The sequence below is a fragment of the Callospermophilus lateralis genome, chromosome 18 (genome assembly GCF_048772815.1).
Source record: "Callospermophilus lateralis isolate mCalLat2 chromosome 18, mCalLat2.hap1, whole genome shotgun sequence".
NCBI classification, from domain to species: Eukaryota; Metazoa; Chordata; class Mammalia; order Rodentia; family Sciuridae; genus Callospermophilus; species Callospermophilus lateralis.
The window spans coordinates 2,713,243-2,739,648 of NC_135322.1; the positions used below are offsets into that span (position 1 = coordinate 2,713,243).

A 26,406-nucleotide genomic window follows, 5' to 3' on the forward strand; every position below is an offset into this window, starting at 1 on the left:
GGTATTATTTGCAATAAGCCAAACTAGAGCTGCCTTCACCAGGAGGTGCCTAGCCCTCCCCACTGCAGCAGGCCCCTCTGCACTCCTAAACTAATGTTCCTTCCACCCTCCAGCAGGTTCTCCTGTCTGGTTGGGAAGAAAACCTGGCACTGGCCCTGGCCCTGGCCCTGGCCCTGGCCCTGCACAGCACCAGAACCCTGCTTTCTGCTCCTGTCCAGTGGTACTTCCCTCCCTGAGGGGAACTTCCTGAAGTGCATGTGCAGATCAGAACTCGGAGGTTCCTTCAGGGATCCTCCAGGGTCTCAGATCTCTCTGAGCAGCTCTCCCTCTCCTGCACATTCTCCTGGGAACTCCAGCTGCCGGGGTCTCCCTGGATGTTCTGCCCCACTCAGCAGCTCAGGAAATTTGTCTCAGTCCCCATCCCTGCGATGAAACCTAGAAATTCTCTCAGGGCAGGGGGCATGGGCCATTCCAGGGCAACTTCTCTGATTCCTCTTGCTCAGGGGTCCCTGTCTCTTGTCACGTGAGGTCTATGGCCTTAGGAAGCTTTCCTTTAAAAAATGCCTGGGACCCAGACCTGCTCCAGATGACCTCCACTGGACCCTTCACTGGCCATCCCTCAGAGACAGGCTCAGGACTGGCCCTGGAGAGTGAGACTCCATGTCCACCCCAAGGACTCATGCATCGGGCCTACCTCAGTGCTGCAGACTTGGCTCATGGCCCACTGAGAACCAGGGTGGACCCTGTGCATCCAGGCCTCAGAGGAGCCCACAGTCCCAGATACAAGGACTTACTTACGGATTAGTCAATATGCCCATCCCAGTGGCAATAGGCTGGTCCATGACCCAGATGGTAGGACCCCCACCTGCAGACCCCGGGACAGGTAAGTTTGCACAGAGACTCCAACAGCAAACCCACATGAAGTCCCCACCATCAGACCCACCTGGAGTCTCTAGCTGGGTTTGCTGGTAAATAATGTAATCTATAAGGACTGGAATGTGTGCATACTTCTTCAAATGTGCAGACACCAATGAAGGCCCTAAGAATCATGAAGAGTCAGGGACACATGGCATCCCCCATGGAACTGAGTAATGAACCAGGAACTGACCCTGAGGAAATGGAGACCTGTAACTGCCTGGGGGAAATCAAAACATTATCCTAAAGGAGCTCAGTGGGCCACAGGAGGAAAGCCAGTCAAAATCAGGAAAATAATGTACACACAACAAATCAGAAAGTCCAACAAAGAAATGAAAGCCATAAAGAGGAAGCAAAGAGACAGTCTGGAGTTAAAGAACACAGGGACTGAAGTGGAAATTCTAGAGAGAGCTTCACCAGCAGACTTCACAGAGTAGGAGACAGAGCCAGACCTGAAGACAAGACGTTGGAAATGACCCAGAGGATAGAAAGGAAAAAAGACACAAAGGAATGAGGGAAATCTATGGGACACCATCAAGTGGGACGCTGTACAATTACTATGAGTCTTAGCAGGAGCCAAGAAAGAGAAAAGAGCAGAGAGCTATTTAAATAAATAAGGAAGAAAATCCCCAAACCCAGAGAGAGAAATGAACATGAAAAACCCAACATGGAAGAAACACCCAGAGATGTTCACCAAGAGGCTGCATGATCAAACTCTCAAAGTCAGAGACAACTCCATAAGCACCAAGTGAGAAGCGATTCACTCCATACGTAGGAACCCCAGAAAGACAACCAAGAGGTTTCTCAGCAGCAATCTTGCAGGGAGGAAAGATTGGGATGATTTCTTCAAAGGGCGGAAGAGAAAGAAAGCCAACAAGACCACCGTCACCATTAAGACTTTCCTTCAGGAGTGAATGGGAGAGGGAATCTCCAGAAAAATACAGTTGTGGGAAGTAATCCTCACTCTATTTGCCTTTCAAAAAATGTTGGGTGGAGGTCTCCAAGTAAAACGTTGCACATTAACTGAAAAGATGGAGGTACAAACTCTCTGCAAAGGCAAAATGCAGACTAGTTCAGAAAGTCTGATGCCATCATGGTTTTGGACATGCCATTTTAACTCAAGATTAAGGCTTGAAACCTAAGTGTATTTTTATAAAAACACTATCACCATGATAATTTCCTCTTAACAAGAGGAAGAGTAGTACTAAGAAATAACAACAACATCACATAAGAACTAACAAAATGGACATAGTAAGTTCTTTCTTATAATAATTACATTGACTGTAAGTGAATTAAATTCTCTGATCAAAACACCCAGTGAGACTGAGACTTTGAAACATGAGGTACAACTACACACAGCCAATCAGAGACTCCCTGTAGCTCCCAGGACCCACATGGGCAGAGAGTGATGGGACAGAGGGATTCCATGCAAATGAAGCCCAAAGTGACAAGAATTACCATTGCTAAGGTCAGGGAGAAAAGACTTTCAGTCCAAATCGGTCAGGGGAGACAGAGTCTGGGTGACGAGGGGTCAATTCATCAAAGCGGATGTATGTTTTGGGGTCTGTGTGGCTAAGGCTGGGGTCAGGTAGACTTTCTGGGAAAGGCAGGGCTGAGGACAAGTTCCTGATTCCCAGCAGGCAGCTGCAAATGTCCTGTGGGGAGCTGAACTCCCCAACCTAGAGGTCATTGCTCAGGTGAGAGAGGGAAGCCCCAACGGCTGACCTCACCAAGGCAGGAAGGAGAGATGGGGAAATGGCCCTCGCTCGTCATGGGAGCTGCTAGAGCACAAAAGGAGGAGGAGGAGGACAGTGGAGGGGAGGGACATGAACAGGGAAGTGGTACACGATCATGCACAAAGAAGGACGGGAGACCAGGAAGGTGTGGAGCCAGGGCCCAGGTGCTGGGTGTCCAGCGTGGAGGCCACCCTGGGACACAGGAGCTGACACCGAGGGAGGCTGGGATGTGTCCACGTGGCTCCCTGGTGCAGGTGGAGGATGTGTTCAGACCCTGCAGAGTGTCCAGGTCCAGAGTGCACAGTCCATGGTGGCCTCTGGGTCCCTGGGGCTCACATGGGCTGAGTCCTGTGGGCTTCTCCCTGGGCCCTGGGGTCAGGCTCTCTGGAGGAGGCTCTCTTCTCTCTGTGACCTGGGCCAGCTGTGCCAAGCTTCTCCCAGAAGCACCCCCAGGGCCACCAAGACCAGCCCAGCCAGGCCCAGGCGGACACAGTTCAGCGCCCTGTAGTTCTGGGGGGTGGAGGCTGGAAGAAGAAGGACACGCAGACTGTCAGGACAGGTCACGGCAGGTGGACGAGACCCCCCCAGGGCCCTGAAATAGGAGCCACTCCCCACTTTCCAGGCCAGAACCTGTCCCCATGGGCACTACCCCATGCAGAGTCCCAGGTGACCTACTGTGGGGAGCTCACTCCTGTGGGTGGGGCTGATGTCACGTGGGGCTCCTAGGAGTCAGAGGCTGGTGAAGGGCTGGGCAGCCTCTCCCCTAGGCTGACCTTGGCCTCCTGACCCTTCTCCTGACTGTCCTGTCATGGGATCCCCCTGCCCCACCTCCCCTGCTCCCTGTGTCCCCCCAGGTCTCCCAGTGAACAGCAGGGCCCTGGGGACAGGGGACTGGAGCACACACAGCTGCCTTTGATCAAACTCAGCTCCAAGTCGAAGGCCAAGGCCACCCTGGAGCAAACGGGGGATGAGCAGCCCCTGCCACATGAGGGTGAGAGGAGAGCTCAGGGCCTGGAGGTGCCCACAGCCCACTGTGAGAACCAGCCAGGGAGGGCAGAGGTGTGACCCTGGGCTGCACCAGGGCTGCTGTCTCTGCTCTGCCAGTTCATCCAGCCCGACGTCTGCTGGACCTTTGAGTATCCCCATCCCTCCTCTCAGCCCAAAGCCCAGCATCTGAGGCCTTGGGAAAGGGGTCAGGGTAGGTGACCCCTGTGTGTGCGTCCCTAGGGCAGGATGGATGGACTCTGCTGGCCCTTCACTGGGTGACCCTCCTTCCCCAACACCCAGGGTCTCCTGGGGACACAGTGCTGAGCTACAGTGAGCAGGACCCAGAGTCCATGGGGCTGGGGTCCTAGGTGCATCCCCAGCCCAGTGCACCCTGGAGCTGACCTCCTGAGCTGGTGATTGACAGAGCTCTGGGTCTGCAGGTCCCAATGGAGTCTCAGTGCACAGGACCCTGACACGTCACCTCACAGACACTGGGGAAGCCCTGACAGGACCAGGGTCCCCACAGCATGGGGACTGGGTGGGGATGACCGAGGGTCCACACAGGGTCTCCTCCTCCTGGAAGGTTCAGGCAAACAGCAGAGGGGGCAGGTGGGACTGATCCACCCAGACAGTTGGACCAACAGGACACACAGTAGGGGACACTCCACCCCATCACATGGACAGGGAGGCAGAGGTGACCATGATGGTCTGGGGTCAGGATGGGGTGGGCGTCAGCATGACCACTCCACACCTGGTCACCTGCCAGGAGCCACGTCCCTGCCCTGGGGCCACATCCTGAGAGGTGCAGGGTGTGTCATGGCCCCTTCCCGCCAGGTGCCTGCTCACCTGTGGAGACCATGGTGGACTCTACAGAGCTGACCTGCTTTACACCAGTACCTGTGGGCCTGCCTGGAGCACAGGTAGTCACACACCTGAGGTCTCTGGGCTCCTGTGGACCTCCCTCACCTCCCACAGTGTCCCCTAACTCCTGCCTGGGCCCTCTCCTGGGATTTGTGCCCAGGTCACCCAAAGTGGCCCATGAGACCAGGGCTCCAGGGACCTCAGGGCATGAGGGCTGAGGGGACACTGTGCAGAGGGAGGGGCCTGGGGTCAGGTGGGGGCAGGAGGCTGTGGACAGGATGGCAGCTGGGACAGGGTCCCGGACCCAGGGACCAACCTGATGGCTGAGCTGGGACTGGGGAGGGGACCTGGGTGGCGTCCTCCCTGCTCAGCACCAGCCTCAAGTCTTCACTGAGCTCAGACCACGTGGACTTTAGGTAGCGGCAGTGATAACGCCCAGCAGTGTCCTCACTCATGGAGGGGAACAGGAACCTGGCCTCTGGCTCAGAAGGTGAACTGTTCCTCTCATCCCAGATCTGGGGTCTTCCCTCCTTCTCCAGGCGAAACTCCTGAGCCCCAGCAGGGCCCCGGCACACGATGGTCACAGGCCTCCCCCGGGGGATCACAGGGCCTGGCTCAGCAGAGATGGAGGGTCTGGGCAGGGCCCCTGGGAGGAAGCAGACAGCAGCTCAGCATCCACTGGGAGGAGTGGCTGTGCCACAGATTGAATTCAGGTGCACAGCCCAAGGTTCTTGGCCAGTTTACAGAGCTGTGCAGCTGCGGTCACTCTGTGGCTTCACAATTATCCACCTCCCTGCAGCCCTCTCCCTGGGCTCACCTCCTGTGTCTCCTCCCTGTGTCCCTTCCCTATGTCCCCTCCCTGTGTCCTTTCCCTAAGTCCCTTTACTGTGTCCCCTCCCTGTGTCTTCTCCCTGTGTCCCCATCCCCATGTTCTTTCCCAATGTCCCTTCCCATGTCCCCCTCCTCTTTTCCCCTCCCTGTGTCCCCTCCCTATTTCCCTATGTAATGTCCCCTCCCTCTGTCCTCCCTGTGTTCCCTCTCTCTGTCCTCCTTGTGTCCCCTCCCTGTGTCACCTCCTAGTGTCTCCTCCCCATGTCCCATCACTGTTTCACCCTCCCCATGTCCTTTTCCAATGTCCCCTTCCCATGTCCCCTTCTTTCCCCTCCCTGTGTCCCCCTTCCTCTGTCCCCTCCCTGTGTCCCCTCCCTCTGTCCTCCCTGGATCCCCTCCCTGTGTCCCCTCCTGTGCCCATCCTCTCTGCTGTTGCAGCTGCTGTCCCACCTGGTGAGGAGGACCTGACCCCAGGTGCATCCTGTCTGGCTCGGGGTCCCAGGGAGCCCGGGCATCCTGGCCCTGCTGTGTCTGTGCCCACCCCTCCCTGCCCTGGGCCAGGTCCAGGGGCCTCTGCTGAGCCTCTGCCTTGGGGTGTCCTCTACACTGTCCCCTCCTTCTCAGCCTGTTAGCACTTGCTGGCTGGTCACCTGCTGCACAGCTGGTCCCCTGCTCAGACCCCTCTGCCCACTGGAATGTCCCACCCTTGGGCCCACCCAGTCCATCTCCTCCCCTCATCTCCCTCAGTCCTGGTCCTTGTCTGTCCACTCAGAGCCCCTCTGTGTGCTGCAGGAGCAGGAGGGGCACAGACACAGTCTCCTGGGGAGGGAGGACGGGCAGGTGGAGACCCTGTCCAGGTCCTTAGCTGTGACCCTGCACAAGTGTCCCTGGGCACATCAGGGCACAGAGGAGGTGGCACTATGCTCCTGGGACATGGGGCACCTGGCTGAGACCTAGGACAGGTGTGGGGCCCCTGCCTCTCCCACAGGGGCCAGGATGGGAGAAGCCCAGGTGCCTGTCACTCATGTCACTGCAGCCAGATGTGGAGCGAGTCCAGGGGCCTCTTGGTGGACAGCCACTGGCCTGCGTGGGGACTGTGGCTGGTAACGGTGTGTGCTGCACAACTGCTGAGGGGCAGAAACGGACACTCTCCACCAACACGGGTAAGTGGGAGAGGCCAGGCCTGCTGACCCCACCTACCCACTCCCAGGTGGCCATCAGAGCATCCTGCCGCGTCCCCAGACACACGGCCACCATGTCAGGGAGAGCACTGTGCTCAGCCGAGGACACCACAGGAGACAGGCAGAGACACAGGGACTGATGAGGGCCACAATGGGGTTGCCCACGCGTGGGACACTGTTAAGGTCCCCAGGCTCCTGGATCCACATGCCCCTGTCCACAGCTGCCCTGGGAGGAGGCCTGGGACCTGCACTCACCCTCCTGTGCGTGGATCCCCTGGCCCAGGCAGAGCCCTGGAAGAGAAGCCCAGTGAGAAGAGCGCCCCATTCCCCCAGAGCTGGGCCAGCAGGGCCTGGGGGAGCCTGGGCACTCAGCCTCCCTGCTTCCCAGGCCACCTGCTCCCCAGGGTCAGGGTGGCCTTCTTCCTGCTCTGGGGTGGCTGCCAGACCTCCCACCCCCCTTCCATGAGCCTCTCCGCTGCCCAGTCCTTCCCAGGACTGGGCCTGTCCCCAACCCAGGTGTCTGCCTCTAGGGCCCAGTGCTCCCTGGTCACACTGAGCCTGGGCAGAGGTGAGGGGCAGCCCCAGGGGAGGGCACTGACTCTGCTGGGTTTGCTGGGCTCAGGCCTGTGTAAGGAAGGGACCTGTTCCTGCCCTGTCACCTCCACCCACCCAGTCCCCACCTTCCAGGACTCACCAAGGGCCAGGAGGGCAATGGAGCAGGGGGCCATGGCTCAGGCTCCTGCAGCCTCCCTGTCTGGAGCTGGGGCCCCACAGAGGACACAGGGGACAGGATGTGCTGGCTGGGCCCCTCTGGGGTGTCTACATCATGCCCCACAGAAAGAGGAAGAGGTCGCTGCCTCCTTTCCTCTTCCCACCGTGACAGAGGGTGGCCTCGGCTGCCTGGGACATTTCTGACCTGTGCTCAGATGTGCTGAGAGTCCCCTGACCTGTGGCCTCACTGTGAATCTAGGGGACAAGGCAGAACACAGGCCCTGCTACAGACTGACTGGGTCCCTCCAGCTCCACAAAGAGCCGCTGTCTGTCCTGGGAAAGACGTTAGACCCCTAAAGCTGGACGTCCTCATGTCAGTGTGGGAGCCGCACTCCTGCTGAGCCTCTAAGGGTGCATTTGCCAAAGTCCAATCAGGACATTAACACCTTGAGGGTGTCCCAGTGGAGATAAAGACTAGACCAAGGAGGAGCAGGCCAGAGTGGAAGGGACGGTCCCCAAGTGCCCTGAGCACAGCCCTGGTCTCACCTTGAGGGTGGCGCAGACCTGAGCTGTGTCAGGGCCTCGGGGATCCCAGGGCAGGAAGGAAGCCCAGGGCTCAGCCTGGTTGAGGGTCAGGGAAGACCCCCCTTTGCTCACCAGGTTCCAGAAGCCCCTGCTGCATGGTAACAGTGAGCTCAAGCCCTTGCAAACCTGCGTGGGCTGTGGAGTCCATGTGTGTGATATCCACCAGTGCCGTGGAGGAAGGCACCACAGTGGGGGTCATTTGACATGTTCATAGTGCACACAGCAGTCTGCCCACCTCAATGCCCAGGGCTCCCTCTTCTAACCGCCCCCCGCCCCACCCCCCGGCTCCCCTGCCTTCCTTCACTCTACTGGTCGGTCTTCTTTCTACTAATTTAGTTTTAGTTGGTGCATTTCTGTTACATATAAATGGATATGCACCCAGGTCTGTTCACACTGCACACAGCATGACCCGGTCCACTTCCCCCCCCCAGGTCCTCCCTGTTGCCCTCCCTCCTTCCTGATCCTTGGTCCCCAACTCTCCCTGTATTTTTGTAAGATCCCTTGTTTATTCCCTTTTTCTCTTTAGCTTTCACAGAAAATGCCATAATTTCATTCTTCTCTTTGGCTAAGTAGAACTCCATTGTGAGTATAAATTAAATTTTCTTTATTCATTTATCTGTTGACAGGCACCTGGGCTGGTTCCATAATTTGGCTATTGTGCATTGTGCTGATCTATACATTGATGGGGCTGTGTCACTATAGTCTGTTAATTTTGGTTCTTTTAGATAAATACCAAGGACCGGGTCCCTGGGTCATGTGGTGGTTCTCACCCATGTCTTTTGAAAAATCTCCATATGGCTTTACAAAGAGGTGGAGCTTCTTTGCAGTCCCACCAAGAAGGTATAGGTGTCCTTTCTCCCCACATTCTTGCCAGTAGCCATTGTTATTTGTATTCTCAGTGATGGCCATTCTAACTAGAGTGGGTGGGATCTTAGTGTGGTCTCACTTATGTCTCTGATTGTTAAAGATGTTGAACATTTTTCCATATTATGTTGGCCACTTGCATTTCTCATTTGAGCAATGTCTCTTCAGGTCATTTGGTCATTTGTTGAGTAGGTTATTACTTTTTCGGGTGTTATGTTATTTCAGTTATTTAATATTGTTTTTATTTATTTCCTATTGAAAGAGAAGCTGGCAAAGATTTTGTCACATTCTCTGTATCGGACCTAGAAGTCTTCTGGGGCAGTGTTTTGGTTCCTTTAGGTATAAGATTATGTCAACAGTAAACAAAGATATTTGGACTCCTTCTTCTTCTATTGGTATCCCTTTAATTTCCTTCTCTTGCCTGATTGCTCTGGCTACAGTTTCAAGAACTGTATTGCCCAGGTGTGGTGAGAACGGAGATCCTTTCTTCTTTCTGATCTCAGAGGAAATGCTTTCAGTTTCCCTCTGCTCAGCATGATGTGGACTTTGGGTTTGTCACATACAGATTTCATGATGCTCAGGCGAGTTCCTTCTGTCCCTAGCTTCATCCGTGTCTCTTTGCTTGTTATTTGCATTGCTGGAGACTGAACCCGGGGCCTCGTGCCTGCTAGGCAATTGCTCTACCACTGAGCCCCACGCCCAGCCCCCTCCACTGTTTCTAACATGAATGTGGCTGAATTTCGTCCAGGGCATTTTCTGCTCTATCAGGAGAATTGTGTGATTTTCCCTTGGTTTTATTTGTGTTATGAATTCCATTTTCTGATTTGTGTATATTGAACCAACCTTGCATCCCTGGGGCGACTCTAACTTGACCATGGTATGCAGTCTTCTTAAGTGTTTTGAAGGTGGGTTGCTATTATTTTATTATGAGGTTTGTCATCTATGTTCATCAGGGATATTGGTCTGTAATTTTGTTTTCTTCATGTGTCTTTATCTGCTTTTGTTATCAGGGTGATACTGGCTCCTGAATAAGTTGGGGAGTGCTCCCTTTCTCTCTGTTTCACAGAATATTTTGAGTAATTTTGCATTGATTCTTCTTTCAAGGTCTGGTGGAAAATCAGCTGAGAATCTATTTGGTCCTGGCCTTTTCTTTGTTGGAAGGTTTTTGCTAAATTGCTTCACCTCATATTTGTTTTTTAAGTTTTCCATATCATTTGGATCAATTTTGATAGGTCAAATGTGTTTAGAAATACGTATGTATCTTGTGTCTTTTCCAATTTATTAGAATACAAGGTCTCAAATGATTTCCAGTGATCCTCTGGATTCCAGCTGTGTCTATGGTGACACCTCCTTTTCCTTCAGTGTCCTTTGGGTCTGCCTTGTCCTTCTTTTGGTCAGTCTGGCTAAGGGTTTCTCAGTCTTGCTGACGTTTAGGAAGAACTGACTCTTTGTTGCACTGATGCTTTGAATTTGTTTAACAGTCTATTTCCTTCATTTTGGGTCAGACCTTATTTTTTCCTGTCTCATTCTGACTTTGGAATTATTTTGTCCCTGAGCTTCGAGGGGTATTTGATGAATCATTCGGTTTTCATTTGGGATCTCTCTGGTTTTCGATGTGGGCACTTCATGCCCTGATCTTTCTTCCTAGCACCACCTTCATAGTGTCCCCGAGACTGTTCTAAGAAGAACCAAAGGCAGGGGCCACGGCTGCCCAGCCTCAGGGCTCTCTTGAGAACGGGGCGAGGTCACCTGCACGAGCAGGGCAGAGGGGCTCCCCACGACCCCAGCTGTTCCTTCCTCTGCCCTCCTTGTTCTTAGCAGCTCCTGATTCTGGCCCCAGAGAGAGGAGCAGCAGGAAACTCCCTCTCAGGGTGCAGAAGGACCAACACCCAGCGGGACTTAAAGGGCCAGTGTGACCTGTCCAGCCCTCAGGGACCCTCAGTCCTGCCCACAGGCCACAGCATTCAGGTGACACTGTGGGACCTCATCCAGGTGGGCGTGGCTGGCGGGTCCTGTGCCCCCATCAGCTGCCAAGGTGGAAACTCAGGAAGGGGTGGCCCTGCTGCCCACGTGAGCAGGACCTTGAAGAGTCTGAGCACAGGAGGTGAGACGCCCTGAGGACGGGGACAGCCAGCTGCAGCCACGTCCTGGGTGAGGTCGGCCTGGGGCTCCACAGGAGCCCCCTGTGCAGTGCTGCTCAGAGATGGTGCAGGACAGAGAGGGCCTCACAGCTGAGGAGGACCCCACCTTGAGAATCCTGTTCTCCTCATTGGGATTCTCAGGGAAACCTCTGACCCAGGCTGGTCCCCTGCAGCACACAGCTCTGCCCACAGGGTCTGGGCTCCTGCTGGGACCTTCTCCCTGCAGCCCCAGCTGGCCCTCAGCCTCTGTGATGGTCCCAGGCCCACTCCAGCCTCCTGTCCACCCAGTGCCCTGCTGGCTGCCCTGAAGGTGGCCCAGGATTTCCTCCCAAGGAAGGAGACACATTTTCTCTATAATTTTCTACTAACAAATAAAAAAGACATTTTCCTACATGGCTACATTTTAATGTGAATTGTCATGGATGCTCCTCTTCCAGGAACATTTTCCTTCTGAGTCCTCTCCCCAATGTGGACAGCTGAAGGCTCTGCCCACCACCTGCCAGGTCCTCCCACAGCACACGGCCGAGAGGAGTAAGGGGGACAGGGGCCATCACTGGGGACCAGGAAACCCTAGAGGGGAGACAGGAGGCCTTGCCAGACCCAGCAGCTGCCCCTTCCTACCTCTGTCCCCTCCAGGGGATGATGCTGATCTCAGCCCAGGACGAGAAAGGGGGTGAGAATGGCCACGGTGTGAGACCTCACGCAGCTTCTCTCAAACCCCCAGAGACGCCTGACCTGGCTCAGGCTTCTCTCCTGGTGCTGGGTGGGGTCCAGGCCTCCCCACTGCCCCTCCCCAGCCCTCCTTAATGTAACCGTCCATGGAGAAAGTGAAAGAGTAACCCACGCTGAGGCCTGTTCACTCTGGGAGAAACCAAGGTCATGGTGAAGACTCCTGGGGATTTATTTATAGTTAATGACACATAAATATTTATCATATTTGGGGCACACAATTTGTCGTGTTGGGATATGTCTACACTGTGACATGAGCTCCACACTGACCTCATGGACACACCCAGCTGCCCCACAGCTACCGTTCTCCCTTGTTCCTTCTCATGGTGAGAGCACTACAGATCCACCCTCTGCCAATCTCAACTGCACAACACGGCTGTGTGCACTACAGTCCCCAGGGCTGAGGTGGGGACACAGGGGATGCCACAACAGGGGACCCACTGTGGTTCTGCGGGACACAGGACTCTGGAGGTCAGTGTGTGCCTTGGTGACCACAGCTCGCAGGACCTTCAGGTTCCACTTGGTACTCGAGGCGTGTCTTTGTCAGGGCTGGGGTGGACATCAGGACCTCGACACGGGAGCCGTCACCCAGCCCCACCCAGTGGGACAGCAGCTGGTCTCTGCTCTTCACACTGTATCTGCTGAGGGTTTGCTTGTTGTTGAGGCAGGACTCTTGTGCTGCCCACACTGGCCTCCTGGACTCAAGACGTCCCTGGGCTCCTGAGCCTCTGAGTAGCTGGGACCTCAGGTGCCCAAAGCCTCACTAGGCCCCACAGGGCTTTGAAGGGGGAGCTTCTCCCTCTCTGTGCTGTCCACGTCCTCCTCTGAGATAATGGACTGTGGGAGGAGTCAGCCACTGGGCACCAGGAGCAGCAGGTTTGGTGGGAGGTGTAGTGCCCTCCACCCTGTCACAAGGGCCCTCCACCCTGTCACCCAGGACCATGCCTGCTCCTGTGGCCACCTGCAGAGGGCTCATCACTCCAGGCTTAGGGACCCCTCAGCACTGAGCAGAGTTGAGCTCCCACGGCATTCATGAGAGACACAGGGGAACACTGCACCATGAGGCACCTGGGGTAGGAAGGCAGATCATCCAGAGCTGACGGAGACAAATGTGCACCCTGGTCTCTGAGCAGTTATCTAACTGAATCTCTCAAAGTCGACACAGTAAGTCAGCAACAAGAACGCAATAATATCATCAGCTAGAAGAGGGTGTTTTACTCATTTCAATTATAGTAGGAGACGGAGGAGATGGATGGAAACAGTGAACCCTTAAAAGGTATTACAGAGACCAGCCCAGCACAGGGGCCCAGGGCTGTAACTCCAGTGACACTGGAGGCCAAGGCAGCAGGATGGCAAGTTGAAGGCCACCTGGGGAACTTAGGAACCTCATGACTCAACATAAAAACTAAACAGGACTGGACAGGACGTAGCTCATGGGAGAGGCCTGCAGAGCACGCCCAGGACCTGGGTCCACCTTCAGGGCCACAAAGGAATCAGAACAAACAAACAAAAGATATCAGAGGAATGAGAGGACATGAAGGTCAAGAAGGCAGAGTCACTTGAACAGGGACGTGCTCCCAGATTATGGGAAAGGGAAGGACCTGTGACAGTGGACACCCAGGATGCAAAGCAGGTCAAGAACCCCCACCTCTGCTGACCTGGACACCTTGTGGGACACGACAGGAGCAGGAGCACAGAGCACCCAGGGACCCGATCATGCTCCATAGGAGACCTCATCACCTTGGGCTGTGGCAGGGAATCCATTGATCCCACAGGCCCAAGAGAGGTGCTGAGACATGTTGAAATGTCTCCTTGGACGTAAGTGGCCACGTGGAGCCTGCAGTGTGCACACAGGGGCAGGCAGCAGGAGGGGAGCGGGGCCTTGCAGGGCTGGGGTTGCACCCAGGTCTCATCTGCAGCTGCCCACCCCTGGCCCTTGCTGGGGAGAGGAGCTGGTCACCTTGCTGTGGGGAGGAGGCAGCCAACCCTACAGGGTGTGAAGGTCCTGTGACCACATCCTGCTCACTTTGCTCAGCTCCTCCATCCTGGCCCCAATGTGGCCCCAATACACCCACCTCCTGTCCCTGCTGTGCCCTGGAAGGGGAGGCAGCAGCGACATGGTGGAAAGTCCTTCCTGAAGTCTTTGGTCCTCCAGAGCCCAGGCTGGAGGAGGGAGCCCTGGGAAGCTGAGGTCATGCACTGAGGAGGGTGACCTGCCATGGCCAACATAGGGACAGGCAGAGTCCTGGGAGGGCAGAGTCCACATGGGTCACCTCTGTGTGGTTGTCCCATAAGTGCTCCATCTAAGCCACCTGATCTAGGGACACACGAGGATCCTCCCAGGCGCAGATTGTGGTTTTGGCAAAAGACGAGGATTTCTCCTAGGTAGGAGGGGTGGGGACAATGCAGGTGACCTGGGATCCTCTCCACTGGGTCCTCTGGTAGCAAAGGAAAGGGACGCTGGACACTAATGCTCCTGCTCTCTTCTGAGACCTGCCTGGACACCTCCTTGGCCTCAGGCAGATTTGCAAAAGTCTGAGGTGTTCACGTTCTGGGGTCTCCAGGGTGGGCTGGTCACCTGGTGAGCAGGGAAGCTCCAGTGCTGGACACAGGGACCCCCTGGGGACCAGGCACTGCCTGAGGGTCTCCACCTGACAGGGGGCTGAGCTCAGGTACCCCTGCTGCAGTCAGAGGGACTGGCCAGCAGCAAGTGACCTCCAGACCTTGTAGCACTTTCTGATGAAGAAGAATCTTAAATGGGCTTCAATTTTGTCTTGTTTTGCTTGATCTGGGGGATGTCATCCTAGGGCTTTCTCTGGTTCCTAGTCTTCTATCAGAATTCACAAGTGCTGACCCTGCACTGTCCACGCCAGCCTCAGGGTGTCCTGGGGGAGCTATTCCAAGGAGGTGGGGGCTCCTCCTGAGCTCCGGAGGGGACCTTTCCCAACAGCTCCCATGAGCCTGTGACCTGGCCCTCGGGCACCTGCAGTGAGTGGTTCCTCACCAGGACTCACCCTCGCAGAGCTCCTCACACAGAGACCCCTGGAGCTCAGGGTCGCAGGTGGGAGAGGTCCAGCCCATTCCATGTCCACGCAGTGTCCACAGGGCACCCCAACCAGAGCCACAGCAGTGGAGCTGGCAGGGAGCCGAGGTGACAGAGTCCTTGAACACGGAAGGGTCAGAGTCAGACTGGACTCTAGTCCTGGGGCTGGTGTCCTACTCAGTGAACTCAGGGAGAATCCACTCCTTGACCAGGACATGAGGCTGAGACGCCTCCTCCTGCCCCTGAGCTGAGGAGGGCTCACAGATTCAGATGTCCTCCCATAACAGCAGGGTCCAGGAGCAGCCCCTGCTCAGCATGTGTCCACCTGAGCCCACTCCTGCTGCCCCTGATCCTCCCCTTCCCCACCCTGGCCACTCCTGCAGGGAGGATGCTTCAGAGCAAGCTGAGATCATAGCAGCCCACAGTGGACCTGTCCCAACCTCTGGCCACCTACTCTTTGGCTCTCAGGAGGTGCACCTGTGGGGGCTGAGGGGCAGCAGGGGAAACAGTGCTCAGCCACAGGAGATGGACGACCTTCCTGCTCTGGCCAGAATCTCCGCCTCTTCCCAGGGCAGCAGCAAAGAGCACTTGGATTGTGGGATGGACCTGGGCTAGACGTCCACGTCCCTTCCTGGCTCCCTGATTGCACAGATGTGCCCACTGCTCCTGGAGCTGGGGGTGCATCTTGGAATAGAGAGAGTGACTGGGGGGGTTGAGAGCTGGGGACTCAGGAGCCAGCACATGCTGCAGGCCACTGTGGTCCCCTCACACAGGCACCAGCACAGGTGCTCAGGGGTGTGCTGATGACAGACGCACCAGGTCCTCCAGGATGGCCACCAAGCTGACTCCCTCAGTGGACATGGGGTAGCTGATCTCCCTGGCACTGTCCTCTGTGCTAACTGTCACTGGTGTTCCATCAAACCCAGGTCCAAAGGGGCCAGGACGGGGTCATAGAGCTAATGGGGTGAATGGTGCAGAGGTGGGGGTCCACTTCCCAGGCTGAACTTTGGGATTTGGAGGACCATGGCCGTCACCAAGGACCCTCAATTTCTCCACGCTGGCTGCCCATCTCCCTGGCATTCAGGCCCAGGATGCAAAAGGAGTTGGTCTATGGGCAATGCAGCAGGATGGGGCATGGATTAGAGGGGACAATGGGGAGGTGGAGGTTGGCCTGGGGGATGGTGGGGTAAGTTGTCAGGGTCTAGGGGGGAGGGCTGAGCACCCTCAGGGACACCCCTGCCCCATTCTGGTCTTGATGGAGGACCAGGAGAACATGCTAAGGGCCTCGCTCCCCCTTCACCCCATACATCTGCCTTGAAGACGCTGAGCCCAGGGAGGACCCTGTGAAGGACAGTAGGTGACATCTGCAGCCCTCACCTCAGCTGCCACCCTAGTCCTGTGGCCTCCTTCCCCTGAGCAGTCTCACCCCCAGCCTTCCCCTCCCTGCTGTCTGGACCCTGCAGCAAGGACACACAGGAAGTGATGAGCCAGGTAGAGCTCCTGAGCCCCACAGGAGGGTCCCTCCCCACCTGGCACAGTGTGGAGCACCAGTTTAGGCTGAAGAGCATTTTCCTACAAGGACAGCCAGGCTCCAGGGGTGGTGATGCCCTCCTCAGCTCTCAGCCAGGCCGCTCTGTTGATGGTGGGACAGGCTGGAGCATGGACTCCAGAGCAGATGGGACGGCTCTTCCCCCACACCCCAGAACAGACCATTTCACATGCACCACGGGGACCTGGCACAGGGAGGAGGGCTCGCTCCTTTCAGCTGCTGTGTCAGTCAGCTCTGCGCTACTGCAACAAAACACCAGAGGCCACCAACTTAAACAGACCAGAGCTGCTGAGGGAAGGGTTTGCTCCTGCACAGGGTGCGCCATGGTGGGCTGCACTGGGAAATCAACCCTGAGCTCCTTCAGTTGGTCCAGCTCCCACAGGACAGGGCACAGGCCTCCACCATACTGGACCTCTGGAGCCTGGCACTCAACTCCCCAGTAGGTGGTCATGTTTCACCTGGCCTAGGAGTGACCCTCACATTCCCTTCCTGGATCCTCTGAGGACATAATCCTGGGTTGGACTCAGCCTGTGTGGGGCCGACTCTGGTGGGGCCTGGGGCCTGGCCTGGCTGGGCAGCATGAAGGTCAGTTCAGAAGGACCTCAGGTTCAGGGGGGACCTCAGATTTGTGCTGAGATGTCCCCAAGGGGCAGAATCCCCTCAACCCTGCCTTTAGGAAACCAGAGACAGGTCAGGGAGGGGCCGTCCCCATCCGGTGGGTGCGCAGCTCTGGGGACCAGAGGCCAGCAGCAGCAGCCCCTGCTCACCACTTCCGTGCTGTCTGACCTGCAGGGCCTGCACTCTCCATCTGGACGCTGGAGTCTTCAGAGCAGGCGGCATGAGGTCCACCCTGCCTGTCCTCCTGTGCCTTGGTCAGTGTTGGTGGAGGGAGGGACACAGGCTGGGTGGGGAGGGTCCCAGGTGCCTGTTCACAGGGAACTCTCAGGTCTTAGTCTCATATGGCACCAAATGGCTGCTGTGACCACAAGGAACAATAATCCTCCCAAAACTGAGACGCCAGCTCCTCACGGGGACCTCTCTTCCAGGGCTGAGTCTGCAACAGAGCCCCCGGGGGTCTTCAGGTGAGTGCCCTGCTAGCCTCCCACGTCCTGCCCAGGCTCAGCCCCTGGGGTCTCGGGAGAGAAGAGAGCAGCCTGGGCTGAGGGTGGTGACAAGGTAGGGCAGTGGGACCTGGGGTAGGGACAGGCCAGGACCCAGCCTCTGGTTTTCTTGCAGGGACCCTCCCCAAGCCCAACCTGTGGGCAGAACCAGGCCCTGTCATTCCCCGTGGAAAGTCAGTGACCCTCTGGTGTCAGGGATCCCTGGACGCCCAAGAGTACTGTCTCATTCTGGAAAGGACTGGGAGGCCCAGGTGCAGAAGCCCCTTACAGGGCCCAGGGAACAGGGCCGTGTTCCCCATCCCCACCATGACTGCACAGGACGCAGGAGGGTATCAATGCTACTATCAGAGCCCTGCTGGCTCATTACAACGCAGTGAACGCCTAGAGCTGGTGGTGACAGGTGAGTGGACACTCAGGGGTCCGGCCCCTGCTCTGCCTCAGGAAAGGGGTCTGCCCCCAGGTGTCCCTCTCACAGACCATTAATGGGGGAGGAGGGAGCCATGAACACCTGCCTCCTTCTCTCCTAGGATTCTACACCAAACCCAGGCTCTCAGCCCTGCCCAGCCCTGTGGTGACCTCAGGAGGGAACGTGACCCTCCAGTGTGGCTCATGGAAGGAATTTGACGGCTTTATTTTGGCGAAGAAAGGAGAACACCACCTCACCTGGACCCTGGACTCACAGCGACACCCCAGTGGGCAGTTCCAGGCCCAGTTTCCAGTGGGGCCTGTTAACCCCACCCACAGGTGGACATTCACATGTTATGGCTATTATAGGAGCAAACCCCAGGTGTGGTCAATTCCCAGTGACCCCCTGTACCTCCTGGTCTCAGGTAAGGAATTCCCATCCTTCACTCCAATATTTGGTGAGGCTGCGACCTTGTGGACAGAGACTCAGGGTGTGAGAGGTGACCCGCAGGCAGGACGGGGGAGGCAGGGGGTTGGCAGGATCCAGCCCTCAGCCCAGACTCCTCTTCCTCCAGGGGTTACTAAGAAGTCCTCCCTTCTGATCCAGCAAGGCCCTGTCTTGCCCCTGGAGGGAACCTGGCCCTCAGTGTCACACTGACATTGGCTATGACCGATTGCTCTGTCCAAGGAGGGGGCACAGGACCTCCCCCAGCACCCTGCCCAGCAGCCCCAGGCTGGGCTCTCTCAGGGTGACTTCCTGCTGGGCCCTGTGAGCAGCTCCTAAGGGGGTCGGTACAGGTGCTAGGTGGACACAGCCTCTCTTCTGAGTGGTCAGCCCCCAGTGACCCCCTGGACATCCTGGTCTCAGGTGAGGAACACAGAGGGTGCAGTCAGGGACCCAGACTCTGCACAGCCCTGTTGGGGAGCCCCAGGAGGTGATGGCCAGGGTGAGGTGGGGTCTCAGGAGAGAGAGAGACAGGGAGGCGCAGAGAGAACAGGGACAGGGGACACAGGGACAGGGAGAATCAGAGACAATGAGACAGACAGAGAGCACAGGTTCCTCAGAGAGAGGCCCTGGGGAGGTCTCAGCTCAGAACAAGCTGGGGCCACCGTCACCCTCCTTCCTCTCTCTAGGACAGCCCCCTGTCACACCCTCCCTCTCAGTGCAGCCTGGTCCCACAGTGTCCTCAGGGGAGAACGTGACCCTGCTGTGTCAGTCACAGATCAAGATGGACACTTTCCTCCTGTGCAAGGAGGGGGCAGCTGATCCCCCCCTGTGTCTGAGAGCAGAGTACCGAGCCCCATGGTACCAGGCAGAGTTCTCCATGAGAGCTGTGACCTCAGCCCTCGGGGGGACCTACAGGTGCTATGGCTCTCACAGCTCATTCCCCTACCTGCTGTCACGGCCCAGTGCCCCCCTGGACCTGGTGGTCTTATGGGAGTGACCTGACCCCATCCTCTGTGAGCTCCAAGGGTCACTCAGGGCCCTGCCCAGGACAGCTCTGGGTGGGATGGGAGGGAGGGGCCCTAGGGAGGGTCGGCCAGTGGGACTCACCCCTCAGAGAGGAGGGGCCAACGGGGTCCTCCAGCCTGTGCACCCACCCACCACTGGAATCAGGAAGGTGCAGGTGGGCACAGGAGGGTCCTGGCGAGGCCAGGCAGGTAGGAGGATGGGCAGAGACAGGTCCCCAGGGGCAGCCTGCACCCCTCACCCTCCTGTTCTCCTCATTCCCAGGACCCTCTGGGGGACCCAGCTCACCACCCTCAGGACCCAAGTCAACAGCTGGTGAGTCTCAGGGGCCTCTGTGCAGACAGTGTCCTGCATCTTGGGCAACCAACAATCACTCTGAGCTACAAAGTCCAGTTACAAACTCAGCTAAGCTGTGTCCAGGGCACTGCAGAGAGTGGTCAGGGATCTCAGGCCCTGGGGCTCAGGGCTGGGAGGCATCAGGGAGAGGTCCAGGCAGAGGTGACTCTGGGCCCAGCCTGGGGAGGAGCAGCCAGCTGAAGTGGGGGCAGGCAGCCCAGCCCTGACCTCCCACCCACCCCAGGAGGCCCTGAGGACCAGCCCCTCTCCCCCACGGACCCAGGACCCCAGAGTGGTGAGTGGGGGGCTCTGGTGGGAGGTGGGTCCAGGGCAGGGCTGAGCTGAGGGGGAGCAGCCCCCTCTGGAGATGCTGACGGGGACCAGCCCCTCCCCTCTGGGCCTCAGTTTCTCCCAGGGCAGAGGAGAGGCCTGGCCCTGACCTTCAAGTGCCTCTCAGGCTGACCTTGGCTGTGCCCTGCTGGGACAGGGGCCTCCAGGGAAGCCTCCAGGACCTGAATCTGCAGGGCCCTGTCCCCTGTGTGCAGTGACAGTGACACTGAGCAGGGGAGGGCTCAGGACCATCGGGGTGTCAGGCTCTTTCCCTCCAGCTCAGGGCTGAGCTCTGGTGGAGAGAAGGAGACTGGGAGTCAGACTCCCCCAGTTCAGGCCCCGCTCTGCTGCTTCCTGCTGGGGGACTGGGCAGGGGACACCCTCTGAGCCTCAGTTTCCTCATCTGTGCCTGGGGGGAGGGTGGCAGTGCCATGATGCCTGAGTGACAGGGCTGGAGGTGACAGGTGGAAAGACCAGCAGGGCTGGCACACAGTAGGTGCTCAGGTAAGCAGCGTGGCTCCTCGTTCACACCCGTGCCCAGGACTGGGAAGGAGTCTGAAGATTCTGGTGGGGGTCTCGGTTCCCCTCCTCCTGCTGCTCCTCTTGCTCCTCCAGGGACACCAGTGTCGGGGACAATGCAGGAAGGCAGGTGAGTGGGGAGGGGGAGACGTGGTGGCGTCCCAGGGGAATTAGCCAGTTGTGCTCAGGGCACACAGGATGGGAACCCTGGTTGTCACCTGACCAGCAGGACCACCCAGGAGACCCAGCAAGAGCCCGTGTGGGCCTCACAGGTCTGCCTTCTTCTCGTCACACAGGGCTCAGCACTGCTGTCACCTCCCCAGAGGCCACCCAAGGCCACCAGGTGACCAGTCCTCTCCTCCGCCCTCCTCTCTCTGCCCACTGCCCTCTTCTCTCCTCCCAGCTGATTGTGCTGATGGGCTCTGGTTGGCCTCCTGCTCTGAGGCCTGGGCGCTGGCCTCTCTCCTCTGCCTCCTCCCCCTGCTGAGCTCTCTGCACCTGCTCCTGGGTAGGAGGTGGACCTGGCCACAGCCCTGCCCTGCACTGGCCCCCTCCCAGCCACACAGATGGCCGACTCCTGGGGGTTTGCTGTTGGCAAGGCTCTACTGGGGGCTTGGGGCAGCAGCAGCAAACACAGTCTGGTGCCCAGACACAGGACAGCCCCAGGACAGACAGACGGGGCAGAGGCAGACAGGCGTGGGGAGACCAGGCAGGGTGACGGCTGTGAACCCAGGACAGAGCCAGGTGGGGCGGGGGCCATGGGCAGGAGCAGGAGGGTTAACTGGACAGTCAAGGAGGGTTCCCTGGGGAGGACCTGGACAGAGCCCTCACCACAGGGACAGGCCTGAGAGCATCTCAGGAAGAGGGTCCTGCCAAGGGAGCAGCAGTGGGAGGCCAGTGGGCACAGGCTGACCTGTCCAGCAGGCACGAGTCCAGGTGGCTGCAGGTGATGCATGAGGAGCAGGTGTGACAGGTGGCAGGACAGAGGTGGGCAGGGCTCCGTCCTGCAGGTCCCTTGCTCTGGCAGAGCCTGAGAAGCCCCTGGAAGTTCTGCTGGGCATGGAGAGCTGACTGCTGGCTGCAGGTCCCTCCAGCTCCCTGTGGGAGGAGAGGGGCACAGCCAGAGTGGACTCAGGAGCTGCCTGCGTCTGTCCCCTCCACAGAGCCCTGCAGGTGAAGACCCCTGGGCAGTCACCTGTGCCCAGAGTCAGGGCCATTGTGGAGTGTCCACTTAATCCCCCGAGTCAGGGCCATTCCTGGTCATGAAGGACACATCAGAGGGAGAGAACAGCTTGCAGGACAGTCATGTGGGTCCTGTCCCCTCCAGGCCCCAGGATCCCAGGCTCCACCCTCACCTGTCACCACTCTGCCCTCACTCCAGGTGGCTGCATCTGATGCCCCCCAGGGTGTGACCTATGCCCAGCTGAAGTACCTCAAGCTCAGACAGGGGACAGCCACTCCTCCTTCCTCCCAAGAAGGAAAATCTCCTGCTCAGCACAGTGACTACGCCACCCTGGCCTTCCACTAGCCCAGGACACCACTCAGATCCCACACTGCAAGGACAGGGACACGGGGACCCCAGCAGGCACTAGACAGCCCCTGGACATGCAGCTGGCTGTCACGGCCAGCCTGGGGCCTGACATGCATGGCCAGGAGCATCTGAGACCTGCTGGAAGTCACCTGATTCCCAGTCACAGTAACTGGTCCCCAACCACGTGCCACGTTTGGCCATTTTATTCTCCCAGTCACCCACAGGCAAGGGGAGGAGTCACAAGGCAAGTGAGCAAATGTGTGATGGGAAAGTGCGTCCAGCTGATGACGCACAGAGATGAAGTGACTTTGATCAAAGTAAACTTACAATAAACTTCAAAATGTGCTGGGTGACCCTGGGGAGTCCCATGTCACCTGTCTTCCTGCTGATTTTCACATCCAGCTGGGACCCCTCTGTCCAGCAGCATGACCTGGGCTGAGTGGCAGCCTACAGGGGTCCCCTGCCCACCTCAGGACAGGGCTGTGGAAAGGGGAGCAGCAGACCTGGAGCCACCCAGGAGCCCAGTGGGAGCAGAGCCTGGGGACCAAGAGACAGAGGAACAGAGGGAGGGAAAGGGGGGTGCAGGGGGTGGGTGAGGGGCACCAACACCCAGGGCATGGAGACATGAAGGGGAAAGACAGACGCAGGGGGGACCTCACTCACCCAGCTCTGGGGGGGGGGTTCCCCAGCTCACACCTCCTTGTCCTCATGGGGTCTATAGACAACCCCCCTCCAAGTGCTCCTGAGGGCGCTCTGCTTCCCACAGCCCTGTCCTCCTCCTCCTCCTCCTCCTCCTCCCTCTCTTCCTCCCCTCCTCCTCCTCCTCCTCTCCACCTTCTCCCTCTCTCTAGTGCCCTCCTTCTTCCTTCTCCTCCTTTCTTCTTCCCCTCCTTCCCTCCTTCTCTTCTCTTCCTCCTCCCTCTCCTCCTTTTCCTCCTCCTCCCTCCCCTCCCCTCCCTCCTCCATTGCCTCCTTCCCCTTATTGTCTGTCCCTCCTCCTTCCCTCCTCCCCCGTCCTCCTCCTCCCCTTAACTCCCCTCCCCCTTCCCTCCCCCTCCCCTCCTCCTCCCCCTGCAGGATGGTGCATCCCCTTGTGATCACCCTCCTCTCCCCTCCTCCTCTCCCTTCCCCTTCACTCACTCACTCTCCCTCTACCTTCTCACACTCCTCATGGTTTTTCTGAGGCTGCTTTTGGGGCTCTATTTCTATGGGTATGAATTCAAGTGTGAAAATTCACCCAAACGTGAATTCTCCCTTTCCCTAGCAAATGTAGGAACCCTACAAGAAAACCTCAGAGTTGGAGTCCTTAGAACCCAAGGCCATAGGTCCCTGTGTCCTAACCTCCCAGGCTTATTTCTCTGATGGACCACATTCACACTTAGCAGGAATCATTTCAAAAAGCAGATATAAAAGAATGTTCTAAGTCTGTTTGACGCTTATATTTTCCCGGGTTATTCTTGGTCGCAGCCCAGGATCAAGAACCTCTCTTCCCCTGTCCCAGGCCCCAGCCTCCTTCTTGGTGGTCGGCCTGTCACACCTCTTAGTCTCCAGAATGAGCATACGCAGACTGTTCTTAAGACTGAAGTCTAGAATTTCAGCACTTGTGATGGTTTAGATGTGACTTGTCCCCAGAAGCTCACGTAGGACACAATGCAAGAGCTTTCAGAGGCGACATGATCAGGGGAGGAGTCCTGTGGCACCTGGTGACTTGACCCCAGGCTTAATGCCCTGATTGGTGACTGGGCAATAACTGTGGGCAGGTTGGCGCAGCTGGAGGAGGGGTCCCTGGGGCTGTCCTGGGGGTTTCTGTCTGGTCCCTGGGGGGCAGACGCTGTGTCTGCTGCTTTGTTGCTGGGTCCTGAGCTGCTTTCCTGCCCCAGGCCCTTCTGCCATGATGCCCTCCTCCTCTGGGGCCCAGAGCAGTGGGTTGGCCACTGGGAACTGAGGCCTGGGACACTGTGAGCCAAATAGACGTCTCCTCCTCTAATTGTTCTTGTCACAGTGATGCAAAAGGTGACTTCAACAGCCACCTTAAAAACAGAGACAGAGAGGGAGGAGGAGAGAGGGAGAGGGAGAGAGAGGGAGGGGGAGAGACAGAGAGAGAGAGAGGGAGGGGGAGAGACAGAGAGAGAGAGAGAGGGAGAGAGAGAGAGGGAGGGGGAGAGGGAGAGAGAGATGGAGGGAGAGAGAGAGGGAGACAGAGAGAGGGAGGGGGAGAGGGAGAGAGTGAGAGAGAGGGAGGGGGAGAGGGAGAGAGAGGGAGAGAGTGGGAAGGGGGAGGGAGAGAGAGGGAGGGAGGGGGAGAGGGAGGGTGGAGGAGATAGACAGAGGGAAGGGAGAGGGAGAGCAAGAGAGAGGGAGGGGGAAAGAAAGAGTGAGGGATAGAGACAGGGAGGGAGATTGAGAGGGAGGGAGGGAGAGAGAGGGAGAGAGAGAGGGAGGGACGGGGGAGGGAGGGAGGGATACAGAGAGAGGGAGGGAGGGAGGGAGAGAGAGAGAGAGAGGGATGGAGAGGAAGGGAGAGAGAGAGGAAGAAATGTGATTCTTCTGACCCCTCAGACAATGTCCTAGGAATCTGAGTGACCAGATGTTCCCTCCTGGGTCTTGGTTGGCCCTTTGCAATTACAATACCCAGGAGACTCTGTGGAGGTCAAGGACTGGTCAGTAGAATCCTAGGGATGGAAGTGTTTCACGTTTATCTCGCCACAAATAATATGGAATTAAAATATTCATAAAATATTCATAAATAATTCGAGTAATTTTTCTTAGTTGTTTCTTTATGAAAATAGAAACAAGCTTACCTCCATGAGGTTCATACCATAGCTGAGCACCTGCTGTCACACACACACACAGACACTCACACACTCACACACACTCACTCACACACTCACACACACACAGACACACACTCACACAAACACACACTCACACACACTCACTCACACGTTAAAGAAGAGTGATGACGAGGTCATGGAGAGATCTGCGCAGGACAGTGCTGTGGACACTCACAAAAGCTACTACTTTTCATTCCATGGCGTGTGCAGGGCAGGGATCCTCAGTTCATTTCATTGGTGACATTTGCTCCCAGTTGTGCAGTGAGTGGGTGGACCAGCCAGGGACAGCATGGCTCTCAGCCCTTCCTGGAGGCCGTGCTTGGCCTGCACTGAGGGTCCACTGGGGCCTGGACCGTCTCTGACACGGGAGGGAGTGTGAGAAGTGCTGTGGGTCCTGGATGGGCGACCAACCTCCAGACGCACAGACAGCAAAGCCACAGCTCTGGGTTGGACAGTGGCCTGTGCAAATCCCTGCAGGCCCAGGCAACAGCAGGAAAGAAATAGACAAATTGGGTTTCATGAAAACTTTCAGACTTTGTGCAGAGGAGACAACATCGTCACCGGGCACAGTGGCAACACCCCTGTGATCCCAGCTCCGTGGAGAGCTGAGCTGGAGGATCACAGTTGGAGGCCAGCTGAGCACATTTGTGAGGTCCTGCCTCTCAATTTAGAAAGGGGCCTGAGGACATAGCTCAGTGGTAGAGCACCTCTGGGTACAATCCCCAGTACCCTCCCCACAAACAAAGAGTACCACTAGAGTAAGGAAGACTCCCACAGAACAGGAGAAAATATTTGCAAATCATATAATCAATGAGGGATCAATCCCCCAAATACATGGATAACTCACAAAACTCAAACTAAAAAAGCAAAGAAACAAAGAGAATCCCAATGCAAACATGGCAAAGGAACAGAGCCGGGTGCACTGGGGCATGTCTGTAATCCCAGCAGCTCAGGAGGCTGAGGCAGGAGGATCACAACTCCAAGGCCAGCCTCAGAAACTTAGCAAGGCCCTAAGCAACTTGGTGAGACTCTGTCTCAAAATAGGAAATAAAAGCCTGAGGATGTGGCTCAGAGGTTAAGTGCCCCTGGGTTCAATCCCCAGTAACCTCCTACTACAAAGAGGCAGCAAAGGACTTAAAAATGTCCTTTCTCCAAAGAAAATACACAAGTGCCTAATAAACCCAGAGGAAAGATGCTCAACATCCCTCATTTTTACCAAAATCCACATCAAACCACAATGGGAGGCCCCTCCTCCCCATGAGGGGAGCTGCTGTCAAGGACAAGGGTCTCTAAACCCTGACAATGAACCGCCCAGAACCACCTCAGGGAGCCCTCCACCTCAGATCACCTTGGCGAGACCCAGCAGGGACCCACGTGGTCCAGAAGGTGGGCGGTGTGCACACTGTGCACTGTACAACTTGGTGAGAGCAACGGAGGGAGGAGCCGCTAGACGGAAAGACAGCCCTTGTTCATGGACCGTTGACACGCCAGAGTCTCTGCACACTCGCGGCCGTGGCTATCAGAATCCCAAAGGCATTTCTCAGAAATAGGGAGGACCCTCCTCATGGGTCAGATGTCATCCCCAAAGACCTCGAACCAACCATCTGATGTAGTGATATGACAAATGGTGTCCACGACGCAGTTTGTCCCATGATGAAGTTCTTCTCTGACCCTCCTAGTGGCTTCAGCAGTGGAGGCTGAATCCTGTCCAACGCTGTTATGAGAT

At 57.1% G+C, this 26,406-nt stretch overlaps 1 pseudogene; it reads left to right on the forward strand.

Annotated features, from left to right (window-relative positions):
* The first annotated feature begins 810 nt into the window (after positions 1-810).
* On the forward strand, positions 811-21,843 carry LOC143384183 (leukocyte immunoglobulin-like receptor subfamily A member 6; annotated as a pseudogene).
* The last annotated feature ends 4,563 nt before the right edge of the window (positions 21,844-26,406 follow it).